The sequence below is a fragment of the Phyllostomus hastatus genome, unplaced genomic scaffold, assembly GCF_019186645.2.
Source record: "Phyllostomus hastatus isolate PE091 unplaced genomic scaffold, TTU_PhHast_1.1 phas_scaffold_11, whole genome shotgun sequence".
NCBI lineage: Eukaryota > Metazoa > Chordata > Mammalia > Chiroptera > Phyllostomidae > Phyllostomus > Phyllostomus hastatus.
The window spans coordinates 3477416-3489630 of record NW_025334005.1 but is presented as its reverse complement, the minus strand read 5'-3'; the positions used below and the strand labels follow the sequence as shown (position 1 = coordinate 3489630).

The 12215-nt window shown below is 56.5% G+C and overlaps 1 long non-coding RNA gene and 1 other non-coding gene across 2 annotated transcripts; one reads left to right on the top strand and one right to left on the bottom strand.

The window, feature by feature from the left end:
• Positions 1–1248: 1248 nt before the first annotated feature.
• LOC123829635 lies at positions 1249–1349 on the bottom strand. Its single transcript, XR_006787638.1, has one exon. It is a non-coding gene; the product is annotated as a small nucleolar RNA U13 (small nucleolar RNA).
• Positions 1350–2611: 1262 nt separating this feature from the next.
• Positions 2612–5636, top strand: LOC123829334. The gene is made up of 4 exons (XR_006787592.1): positions 2612–3075; positions 3202–3568; positions 4198–4308; positions 4904–5636. It is a non-coding gene; the product is annotated as an uncharacterized LOC123829334 (long non-coding RNA).
• The last annotated feature ends 6579 nt before the right edge of the window (positions 5637–12215 follow it).

Here is a 12215-nt window from a genome sequence, read left to right as displayed (position 1 = left end):
TCACGTACCAAAAACCCCTGCCTGTGAGGTGTGGGTTTCGGTGGGTTTGGGTATTTCGTTACGTTGTGCGGCCGTGGCCAGCACTCATTCCCGGGACTTCGTCATCCTCCCAGACCGAGCTCCCCACCTGCCCTCCCCCGGCCCCTGGCGACCTTCGTCATGCTTTGCCTCCGTGAAGTTGCCTGTTCCCCGTGTCTCGTGTAGTGAGATCACACGTCTGCCCTGCTGTGCCCATCTCACCGCCCTCGGCATCGCGTTCGCAAGGCCCCTCCGAGTCGGCGCACGCCACGGTCGGCTTATCCGTGCAGGAGTGGGACATCCGGCTGCTTTGCGCTTCTCTAGCTGTTATAAATAATGCTTCTGTGAACACTTGGGGGCAGATTTTTGTGTGAATGTAAGTTTTAAATTGTCTCTGGTGAACATGGGGAGGGGAATTGCTGGGCTGGCCGTACAATAACTCCGCATTTCCGAGGAACCGCTCTCCTTCCCAGGGCCGCTGCGCCGCCTTACCTGCCCGCCGGTGACTTGTACGGGTTCCGGCTTCCCGGGTCTCGCCAGCCTCGTGCTTACCTGACTTCTGGTGGCGGCCACCGTAACAGGCACGAGAACAGTGAATAACAGAAACGAAAGCACAGGTGATGGGCATGAGAAGTGGTGTTGCACGTGATCCTGGTTTCGTTTCTCCGATGGCGATGCTGTCAGGCACCTTTTCATGCGATCGCCGTCCGGGCGTGTGTGCTCAGAAGAGGGTCTGTGCCGACCCCCTGACCGCTTTCAGACTGGGGTCCATCTCCTCAGTGCCGAGCGTGAGAGCCCCCCACGCGCTCCGGATACGAGATGCTCAGCAGGTTTATGATTTGCAGGTGTGTCCTCCACTTCGGTAGTTTGTGATTCCACTTTCTTGACAGGGTAAGTTAATATTTTAAAAGTGAATTGATTTAAGGGGGTGGGGGAAGGACCGCTGTACCCAGATGTGGCAAAAAAAAAGAGAAAAGTCTCGGTGTCATGTGATGATTAAAGTCTGGGAGGTGCCGTTGATGAGACCGCGAGTGTCTGGAGCCCGAGGAAGCAGCGACCCTTAAATATGGGGTAGATGAGCGTGCCGCGCGGTGTGCCCCCCCACCCCCTCCAGTGCTGTCGGCCACACCGCCTGTCACTGTGCTGGGTCGGGGTGGCTCGGACGTGTGCGGTCTTCTCCTCGGTAACAGGTGTTGGATTTATTTATTCGTTTATTTTTTTCAGAGTTCATGTCAGACGGGTAACATGCCGATGTCGTAACAAGGTTTGGGGGGCACGTGTCGCAAGAGCGTGAACACAACCACCATCACACGCGTGAGCTACACAAGGGCCCCGTGTTGGATTATTAAAATGCCTTTTCTGCCTCTTTGGAGATGAGCCTCAGGTTTTTCTCCTTTCACCTTCTAATGGTTAACTGTAATAATGGAATATTAACTGTCATTAATATCCACGGAATAGTATGCTCTCTTGTGATTTCTGGAACAAACCACCCCCTGGCCTGGAGCCACGTTTTGCTGGCACAGAGAGGAGTCAGAAGGTCCGAGCTGACTGCAGGGCCGTGTCAGGCAGGCTCGGTGACAGAGTATCGGGAAAGGGTGGCTCCGAGCACGGCTCTGACAGGCTGGTCTCTGTTCCCTGCTTTGTCACCGAACAGCATGTGACTTTGGCCAAATTTCTTAAATTCTTGAAGCCAGCTTCCTCGGTGATACAATGGGAGCAGAAATAGTGTTAGAACCTACCCCTTGGTCTGTGCGGATCTGAGGCGTGGTCACGTGGCTGTGGGCGCTGTGAGAGAGTGAGGGGCGCAGCTGCCCCGTCGCTGTGGGGACGGGGGCACCGAACCAGAGGCACAGATGGACAGCACTGCGGGGGGTGGGGGCACCGGCATTTCTTTGTGGAGGGTCCGTGGTTCTTAGAAAACTTTGTTAGTTTCTTCCTCAGTTACTATGCCAGTCAGTGTTTCTCCAGTTCCTTGTGGTTATCTTTTAATGTTCTCTTTATGAGGAGTTTCCTCCCTTCGTTCTTATTCCCAGTTTTTCTTTTCCTTTTTTTAAAGGATTTTATTTATTTATTTTTAGAGAGAGGAGAAAGGAAAGAAAGAGAGGGAGAGAAACATCAATGTGTGGTTGCCTCTCACATGTCCCCTGCTGGGGACCTGGCCTGCAACCCAGGCATGTGCCCTGACTGGGAATTGAACCGGTGACCTTTTGGTTTGTAAGCCCACGCTCAATCCACTGAGCCACACGAGCCAAGGCTAGTTTTTCTTTCTCTTGAATAGACATTCAAGAAATTTGTTTTATTGGCCTTTTCAAGAAACAGCTTTAGATAAAATAAGTGCTTCTGCTTTCATTTTGTAATTTATTAATTTCTATGTTTATATCATTCTTCTGCTTTCCTTGGATTTTGTTTCGTTGCTTTTTTTTCCTAGTCTCACTTCATTTAGGTTCAAACTCACATACTTTTAACAGTGAAACAGGAGGGTGCAGCATGGTGAGGGGGGCTGTGGCGTGAGGCCCCCCCACCTGTGACTGTGGACAGGGCCCTCAGCTGCCCAGGTGTGGAGCCTCGCCGCGGGAGGCCACCGAGAGGGTGAGCAGGTTCACCGAGTTCACCCTCGGGTTCACCCTCACCGAGAGGGTGAGCGGGGCAGCGACGGGGCAGCTGCGTCGGCCAGGGCCTAGCATTGGGCCACGGGAGACAGAGCTGCCGCCAGCACCTCATCCACAGCTCCGCTTCCTACCGGTCCCTCCAACAGCTCCCTCCGTGGCCAGACACTGCGCTGGCCCCCAGGGACACAGGCAAACAGGATGACTGGCCCTGCCTTCACGGTTCCCCCGTTCTTGGGGGGGACAGGCCTCTGATGGGAATGGCACCAACGCATCAGCGCAGTGACGGTGACGGTAACAGCCACAAAAGAGTGAATTGAAGCGCAGCCTGAGAGTGAGGCAGCCAGCCTTTCGTGCAGAGGGGAGGGCCTTTGGTCTCCCGCTCGGGCGGGGCGTCTGTCGGGAAGAGCATCTCCCGCTGAGAAGGGGACTGGCTGGACCCAGGAGGCGTGTGAGTTGGGGCCGTTTTTTACTACTGTAATCAATTTCTAATTTAGTGAGTGGTTGCTTACCTGAGCGAGCGACCTGCACAATTTCTGCTTTTTGAATGTGTGGCCCCCTTTCTTCATTGCTTCAGGTGTGAGATTGTTATTGCTGTCCCACGGCGGTTGCAGAAGTCTTGTTGGTCGTGTTCCACCCTCTGGGCGGTGTTTGGTTCCGTCCAGATCCACCGTATCCTGGACGATGAGAGGCGGGGCCACATGCTGCCACCTCTTCTGGTTCTCTCCACTCCACGAGGCAGCTTACAGTTCTGTGCCACGTGCTCCACTGCAGCGTCTCTGCAGCCGGGGGACTCCCGGCAGCTCACGCCGGTGTCCCCTGCGGAGGGCTTTCTGCTGGAGTTCGCTGTCCAGGCGCCCACAGGCCGGCCTGCACCTGCGCCCCACCCCCGCCTGGCCGGCGTCCTGTTTGCGTTTGACTGCAGTACCTGTGCGGGGCGGGAGGTATTGTAAACTGTTGAGGTTTGAAGCTATTTTCCATCTCTCCCCTGCTTTCTGCTGAAACAGGCTTTAGTTTTCCCGGTTACGACTGGGAGTTACTGGCCTTGCCCACTGCAGGCCGTGTTGCGGGCACAGCTCCCCAGGCTGAAACAAGCCCTCCGTTCTGGGTTCTGGGCGAGGGCCCCGGGCGTTCCGGTGGGCGAGGCTGCCAGGGCCGCCCGGGAGCCGCTCCGGGGCTGGTTCCGCTGTCTGTGATTATGGGCCACCACACTGTCACAAACTGCTTTGATCGAATCCCCCTTTATACCTCAAGGCTACTTCTGATTTGCGTTTCCAGCTGGCTGAAAGGGAGGGGCAGTTGCTCTGGTCTGCTCACCGCCTCCCACTGTGCGGGTGGTGCTGAGGGGGTTAGGTACGCTGCCCTTTTCCCCACCGCCCTGCGAGTCCAGCCTGTCATGGTTTCTGCTCACGGAGCGAGAGCAGAGCGGCCCCTTGAAGCCGTCCTGTTCAGTGACGCTCGCCCTTTTAGCCGGTGGCACGCGTCCCTCCGTAGCCCACTCTCTGGGTCCCGCAGCACGAGCCCCGAGTTCTGGTCACTAACGTGTCCCATTAACTCTTTGCTCATCTTACAGAGTGTGTTTTGACTACCACAGTTCTGAGGCCTTTGTAAGGCCGGAGCTGGGTTACTCACCGTCAGGTTGGGACTTAGATGACTTCCATGTTCCTCTCTCCTGCTGCAATCAGTAAGTGCCTCCTTCATGGTGTGTGTGTGGGGGGGGTGGTGCTGAAGGGAGGCCGCGAGGGGCAGTGGGCCAGGAGGAGGGGCAGGGATGGGAGGGAGCCGGGGGAGGGGTTTGGCGGCCGGCCTGCGGGTCTGGGTCTGCACCCACCTGCAGCTACAGACCGAGTGTGCGTGAGTGACCGAATGCGTGCGAAGGGGGCCGACTCTGCTCACACCCCTCCCTGGGAGGAGTGGAAAGGGCTCGGTTCGCAGCTCTGTGAGACCCTGAGCAGATTCATCGCCCTCTGAGCCTCAGCTCCTCACCTGGACCTTGTGCTGGGCAGGGCCTTCTGAACTCCTCAGGACCGAGTGAGGGGCCGAGGGGCCTCCCGCACGAGACGAGGGGATGGGACTCCTGGCCGAGGACTGCAGGGCTGTGGGGGGTGTTCCCGCCAGACCCGCCGGGGGCCCGGGGAGGCGGAGCCTGGGCGGGGAGCAGTGGGTGCTGTGGGCAGTGGGCTGGAAGGGTGGCCTGGGGCCGGTACTGGCCGAGGGTCTAGGGTGGGCTTCATGGACCTCGGGCCCTGGGGACTTAGACCCGTCCTCCCCGCACTCAGACTCGGCCGAGAGCCCAGTGAGAGGAGAGGGGCCGGGCGGTGGGGGGGGCACTGTGCTCCCGTCTCCACGTTCAAGTGAAGGCAGTTCCCAGCGAGGATCCCACCGCTGACGACGGTCGAGAGCTCGGAGGACTGCGGGCCAGGCAGCTGGGGGCGTCGTGGGAGCCCACGTGGCGCGGGGCAGCGCAGACCTGGGGGACCATGGGCATTGGAGCTAGGCCAGGGTGCTCAGACTTGCCTCCAGTTCTCAGACTTCCTGTTCTGATGAAAAACTTAACATTTTTGCCTTTAAATATAAAAGTACTCTACATAGAGTTGAAAATTCAAGCCATGGAAAAGGTACAAGGTGAAAGTAAAATCCCTTCCCTCATCCATCCTAGCCTTGCTACACAGAGGTGGCCTCTCCCGTTCCTTTGAGTCTCTATGGGAATTTCTGTGCACGTACAAAACTTGGCACTGTCGTAGCGCAGGCAGGACCGTAACTGGTGGTTCAGTTTGCGCATCCGACCTCACGAGCCCCTGCGATCGCGACGTGCACCCAGCACAAGGGGCACTGCGTGAGGCTGAGGGGACGCGTGTCCCCCGGCCGCACCTTCAACAGGGCGTCAGGGTAGGAGGATGCGAGCCTGGGAGGGGGGAGGCGCGGAGCCGCCGCAGGTGTTTCTTTTACTGGACGCGGCTCATGGCCGCGTTCAGGTTTTGCTTTTCACCTTTGAATCTGTGAGAAGATAAGATGAGCAGGAAAAAGCAAAAGGCACTGGTGGTGGCACACCCAGCACTGCTGGGTCAGGGTTCGAGCCCCTGCGGTGTCCCTGCTTCCTTCCAGCTCCCACTCCGGGTTCTTCCTCCCCACCCCACCAGAGACACCATTGTCCCCAAGGACAGAGGTGTTGGGGTGCCGTGCCCATGGCCTCGCTCCCAGGAGCCCTCCTGTTCCACTCCCTTCTCCCCTCACCCTGGGGGGCCCCTGAGCCAGGGTGAGTGGCAGGGACTTGCAGCCCTCACAGGGCTCTGGTGGCTGCAGCTCCCCTCCCCCAGGGTCACAGGCAGCCGAGGAAGCAGCCCCATCTTTCCAGCCCCGTGGGAAGGGGAGGGGACAGCTGGGAGCTTCGAACACCAAGGCTGAGGGCCCACCTAGGGTGGCTGTACCCATCGAGGTGTCCTCTTCCACCCAGGGCTCTGGGACTCAACCTGCCACCACCCTCGTCTCTGCCTCCAGGACCAGGCTGGGCGGACGAGGTCAAGAGGGAGGAGGCCTGGCTGGAGGCAGGCAGCGTGCGCAGCGACCCTGGGTGTGGGACAGAAACAGTGGGGCCCACAAGGGGCCGTGGTGCAGGAGGAGCGAATGCCTGGGGGCAAGAAGGCCCAGGGTGGGCCCTGCGGGGTCTGAACCTCCGCTCTCCAGGCATCTGGGGCCTGGAGGGGGGTCCCAGGAGATCCCCAGCTTGGCGCTGACAGAAGTGGTGTGCGGTGAGCTTCAGCGGGTCCCCACCCAGGCCCTCGGTGCTTCCACCTCCCCGTCTCCCTTTAACGACTCATGTTTTACCCTGGCTGGTGTGGCTCAGTGCACTGAGCACCTGCCTACAAACCAAAGCGTCACCAGTTCGATTCCCCATCAGAGCACATGCCTGGGTTGAGGGCCAGGTCCCCAGTTGGGGGCATGGGAGAGGCAACCACACCTTGATATTTCTCTCCCTCCCTTCCCCTCTCTCTAAAAATAAATAAAATATTTTCTGGTATTTTTTTAAAGATTTTATTTCGTTTTAGAGAGAAGGGAGAGAAGGAGAGGAGAGAGGGAGGGAGAGAAACATGGATCGGCTGCTCCTGCACAGGCCCCAACCCGGAACTGGGAGACCCTTACATTCAAAACTGTACGAGCTTCCTCTCTCTAGAAATAAATAAATAAAATCTTAAAGCAAACAAACAAACAAACAAACCATGTTTCAGAAGGAGCACTGGGAGCAGGAGGAGAGGGGCGGGAAGGCAGCCTGGGAGGCAGGGCCTTCTGCCCCAGTTGGGCCCCGGGCTCCGCGATACCGCAGAGCCAGGGCAGAGCGCCGCGCCCTGGCAGGTTTTGTTGGGTCGCACGGTGCTCTGGGGGAGCTGGGCTCCTGGGGGTGGGGGACACCAAACCTGGGCAAGCCTGAGGGAGACGCAGCCTGCAGAGTAGAGGGGGGAGACCAGGGGACGGAGGAGGAGGGAGGCCCCGAATGAGGAGCCCTGGCTTGGGCCCCCCCCACCCCGAGCAAGAGCGGTGGCCGGTGTATCACCGTCTGCAGTCCTTCAGCCCCTTGCCAGTTTTGGTGACAAAACGTCGTCCACCGGAGCCGGTGTTTCTGGTTGGGGGCAGCGAAAGGAGCAGCAGCGGGGATCTGCGGTCGTAGTCTCGGCAGGTAACCCGTGTCTGGGTGGTGAGGCCACGGTGTCCACCAAGGCGCCCATCTACCTGAAGGCCGCAGCCACGTGGGCAAGCGGGTGCTGTGGGACCGTTGTCCTCAGACAGGATCCGCTGGCTTCTGGGGGCCGCCGGGCTTGCGCTCAGGCAGGGCCCCCGGAAGAAACGGCAGGAGCCACCGTGCGATGAGAAGGACACGGACCTGCTCCGGGTCGGACCTGCCCGGTGCGAGACTCGGCTTCCCCGTTTCTTTTTGCCCCTGTTGAGGAGAGGGAGAGGCGGGGAGAGGGAGACAGAGATTTGTTCTTCCGCTTACTTACGCATTCATTGGTTGATTCTCGTTTGTGATCGGACCAGGGCATCGAACCTGCAACCTTGGCATTTCAGGAGATGCTCTCACCCACTGAGCGACCCCGCCAGGGCAGTTTCCCCGTTTCCAGCATGGAGTTGGCGATACCTGCCTTGCTGAGTTGTTGAGAAAAGTGGGAATAACGTTTATTAATGACCACATGCAGGTGTTCAACAGGGGTCTCGGTCTGTGACATTAAGGACCTCGGGGCTCGGGAAGTCGGGACTGGGAAGGCGGAAAAGCAGCGGAAGCTGGAGCAGCTGTGCTAACTGGCTGAAGCTGAGGCAACGGGCGCTGCCATAGGGTTTCAAGCAGGAGAAACACGTGGTCAGACCCAGGCTTTCGAAGGGGAAGAGAGACGAGGACCAAAGCCGTGGCAGGATGCGCAGGACTGGGCGAGGCAGGGGCAGTGGGGCGGGAAAGGAGGGGCGAGTGTAAGGGGGGGCGTGGTGTCCGGAGCCCGTGGCCCTTCCCTGCATTCCCAGCCAGTTCTTTCCTGTCCTTTGGACCCTTCAAGTCCCAGACCCCACCTCACTCCCAGCCTTGCCTGCCTCCAGGTAGAAAATCGCACTAGAGGCGGAGACAGAATTAGACCTGGAGACATTTTGCTGAGATAGACAGCTTCCCCACCCCCCTAAATATAAAAAAACATTGTGGAGGTCTGTAGGTCTATACACACGGGCATACATGAGCTTAAACTTGCCATTCTAACCACTTAAGTGTATAATTCATGCCATTAACTACAGGCAAAATGTACAGTCATCACCACTACCTGCTTCCAAAACCCTGTCATCACCCCAGATGGAAACTGTGCCCACTAAGCAGTTACTCCCATGCCCCCTCCCTCCCCGCCTCTGGCAACTTCCAGTCCACCGTCTGCATGACTTTGCCAATTCTAGATCGTTCACATGAGCGGAGTCTGCAGTAACTGTCCCCTTCCATCTGGCTCCTCTCACTTCGAGTCCTGTTTTCGGTGGTCATCCACATTGTAGTGGGCGTCATGGCTTCGTGCCTTTTTGTGACTAATATTCCATCATATGGACAGACCGCCGTTTCTTCTTGTTCTTTTTTTTAGAGAGAGGGGAAGGGAGGGAGGAAGAGGGAGAGAGAAACATTGATGCGAGATAAACATCGATTGGTTGCCTTCTAGACGCACCCCAACTGGGGACTGAACCCATGCCCTGACTGGGAATCGAACCAGTGACCTTTCAGTTTGTGGGACGACGCCAAACCAGCCAAGCCACACCGGTCTGGGCAGACCTCCTTTGCTTTATCCATTCACCAGTTTGTGGGCATTGGGTGTGTTTCTACCTTTTGAGTATTATAAATACTGCCATGCACATTATGTGCAAGTTTTGTATGAACACGTTTCCAGTTCTCTTGGGTAGGTAGATACCTAGGAGTGAAATAGCTTGGTCGTAAGGTGATTTGTGTTTAACTTTTTGAGGAACCACCAAAATGTTTTCCACAGTTGCCCCACCATTTTACATCCCCACAAATGTTATATGAGGGCTCCAATGTTTCCATATCCTGACCCACACTTATTTTTTTATTATAGCCATCCCAGTAGGTATGCAGTGGTATCCCAGCTTTCTGTTTTTGAATTTGAAAATATTACCGTCATTTACATATTAAAGGCTTTTACTATCCATAGCAGGATTTGAACCCAGGTCTGTGAGGCCCTAAGGCCTATACTTATCCCCAGCCCTCTCTCCTCATGGGAGGTCAGCTTCAGATCCCGGTCAAGTGTGAAGGCAAAGGGCAGGGAGCTGAAGGGCCAGCACCTTCTTGCCTGCTGGCTCACCCTTAGCACTTTGGTGGCCTGTCCCCAGCATGCCTGGAGGGGGAGGACAAAAAGATACATTTTCCTTAGAGCTTCACCCAGGGAAGCAGCATCTCACCGTGGACCTCAGCTGAGGTGAGAGTCACCTTGGAACGGGGACATGGTTGTCCTGGGTCCCCTGGAACTGCTCCCTACCTGGCCTGCAATAGGCACCGGCCCAAGGTCTTTGGGGCCACCATGTCGGGGTGGAGACGGCTCCAGTTGCCCAGGGGTCCAGACCAGCAGGCTACAGGGCTAGAAACAGGGTTGGGCTCTGAGAGCTCTGCTTCCCCCATCTGTGGGTTCCAAGTGAGGAGATGCATTTGAGGAATTACAAAAAAATGTTTGGATTGCAAACTCAAACTCAACATGGTGTTATTCTGCTTTATCTTTTTATTAACAATCATTTGTTTTGCTTACTCTGTGCCCAACACTGTTTTAAATGCTTTATAAATACGGGATGGACAAAAGCCCACCTGTGAGCCACAGTGGAGAACCACATTTTTTTGAGTTATAAAGCTATTGTAATAATCATAAACCTGCATGTCTTTTTCCAAACAAACAACTGTGAACCTACTTTTGCCCACCACTGTACATTTACTTAAATCTCACATGAGTAGGTTATTTCCATTCTCAGATAAGAAAAGTAAGGTACAAAAAAAGAAAAAAGAAAGAAAAGGAAAGATAAAAGAAAAGTGAGGTACAGAGACTGCAAACCACAAAGCTGGAATTTGAACTCAGTCTGGCTCCAAACTCCGAACAATTATACTTAGACAAGATCTAAACGGGGCTGTCCAACCTGCAGTCCGCGGGCCGCATGCAGCCCAGGACAGCTATGATTGTGGCCCAACACAAAATCGTAAATTTACTTAAAACATGAGATTTTTGTGTGTGATTATACGTTGCAATGTATTGAATGTGTGGCCCAAGACAACTCTTCTTCCAGTGTGCCTCAGAGACGCCAAAAAGTTGGACACCACTGAAAGTTTTCAAAGACTTCAGTTGGTTAGAGCACCATCCCGACAGCCAAGGTTGTGGCCTCCGCCCCCCAGTCAGGGCACATACAAGAAGCAACCAATGCATGCATAAGTTAAGTGGAACAAATTGATGTTTCTCTCCCTTTCTCTCTAAAATCAATCAATTATATGTATTTTTAAAAAAAAATTTTTTTTAAGTTTCTCTTTCTGGGACAGATTTTTCCCAGTCTGGGTTTCATACAGATGCAGCCAACACTGTGCTAAGTGGTCATTCATATTTTTTGCAATCTTACAAGGTAGTGATTACTTTCACGCAACTTCACAGAAGAAAAGTAGGCTCAGAGAGGGTAAATCCTGAGGGGGAATTCAGACCTGGAGTTTTCTCTCCAACAGTCCCTATTCCGCCTGAAGGCTCCGCTCTATTTCTCTTTCCAGCACCACACCCCACCGCCGGACTGGGCCTCAGGGTTGCATTGAAGGAGGGGCTGCGAGGCGGACCGGGCTGGGTGTCCGAGGAGGCTCCTTGTAGCTGGGGCCCCCTGGTCCCTCCCCGGTTCCTCCGCTCCTGCCACACCTGAAGCCCCGGGTGCCCCCTGCACACCCTTCGCCAACTCCCCTCTTGCTCTGCACCCTTTCTGTGCTTCAGCAGAGACGCCCACGTCCAATGGAAAAACCAGGTTCCAGCCGGGGACCTGTGCTCCGAGGGCCTGACAAAGCGCTGGGCTTTCCACCCAGGGCTTCGCTAACTGGCTCCCATCACCTGCCACGTCCCGCAGGACTGGACGCGCCAGCTCACCCTAGGATAGTGCCGGCGCCTGCGCGGATCGCGCCGCGTGGCGAGGAACGGGGCGTGGCCTCGGCGGAAGGGGCGGGGCGGCGCGGGGCAGGGACGCCTTGCGCCCCTAGCGGCGGGTGCGTTCCCGTTCCCGCCCTCACTCTGTGGTCTGTGGGTTCTCCCTGTCCGAGGTTGTGGCGGCGTGGGGCAGTGTCACAGGTAAATCGGGGTACAACTGAAACGTGAAGCCTGGGGGAACCAACGGGGAAGCAGGGCCCAACCCCCGGCTCGAGGAAGGACTGGCCCGCCCCGCGCGTGCCCCCCCCTGCGGGCTCTAGTCAGTTCTGCCCCACTGTTCCCGCAGGATGTTGCCCTGTCCACAGGGGCCTGTCAGCCCCGGAACTGTCCTGGATTCCCACATCCCTCCCCCTGCCTCTGCCAGCTGCTGACCTCATTCCTTTCTCTGTCCTCAAGTCCCTGACACGCAGCTCTGTCCGCGCCGGGACCTGCACACTCTTGAAGTGACCGGCTGGAGACAGTTGCCCAAATCGAAGTAAAGAGAAAGGGAAATCCTGGGCGTCCCTAACCCCTCCACCCTGTGCCCGTCCTCCTGTGGCTTCCTCACAGAACACTCGTGACTCTCCCTCTCTTCCCTGGGCCCGTGTGGTCTCCCTGGAGGGTCTCGCCACTAAAGATAAGGTGTGCTTCTGGCAGGTTCTCCCCCGCAGGACGAAGCCACCCGGGGCCACTGTGGGGTAGGAGCCCTGACGACCCTGGAAGTAGCTGGCCACGTGCGAGGAGGTGAGCGGGGCTACGGAGGTGCTGAACTGGTGCAATCCATGACCCTGGGACTTATTTACTTGACCTTCACAGTGTCTAACAGTTTTAAATTTAACTTACACCATCTGAAAGTCAGCTGGTTTTGTGTTACAGTTCAGTGGGTGGCTTGCTTCAGAACTTGGGGCGATCTGGTGGCAGTGGGCCTGTGCTCCCC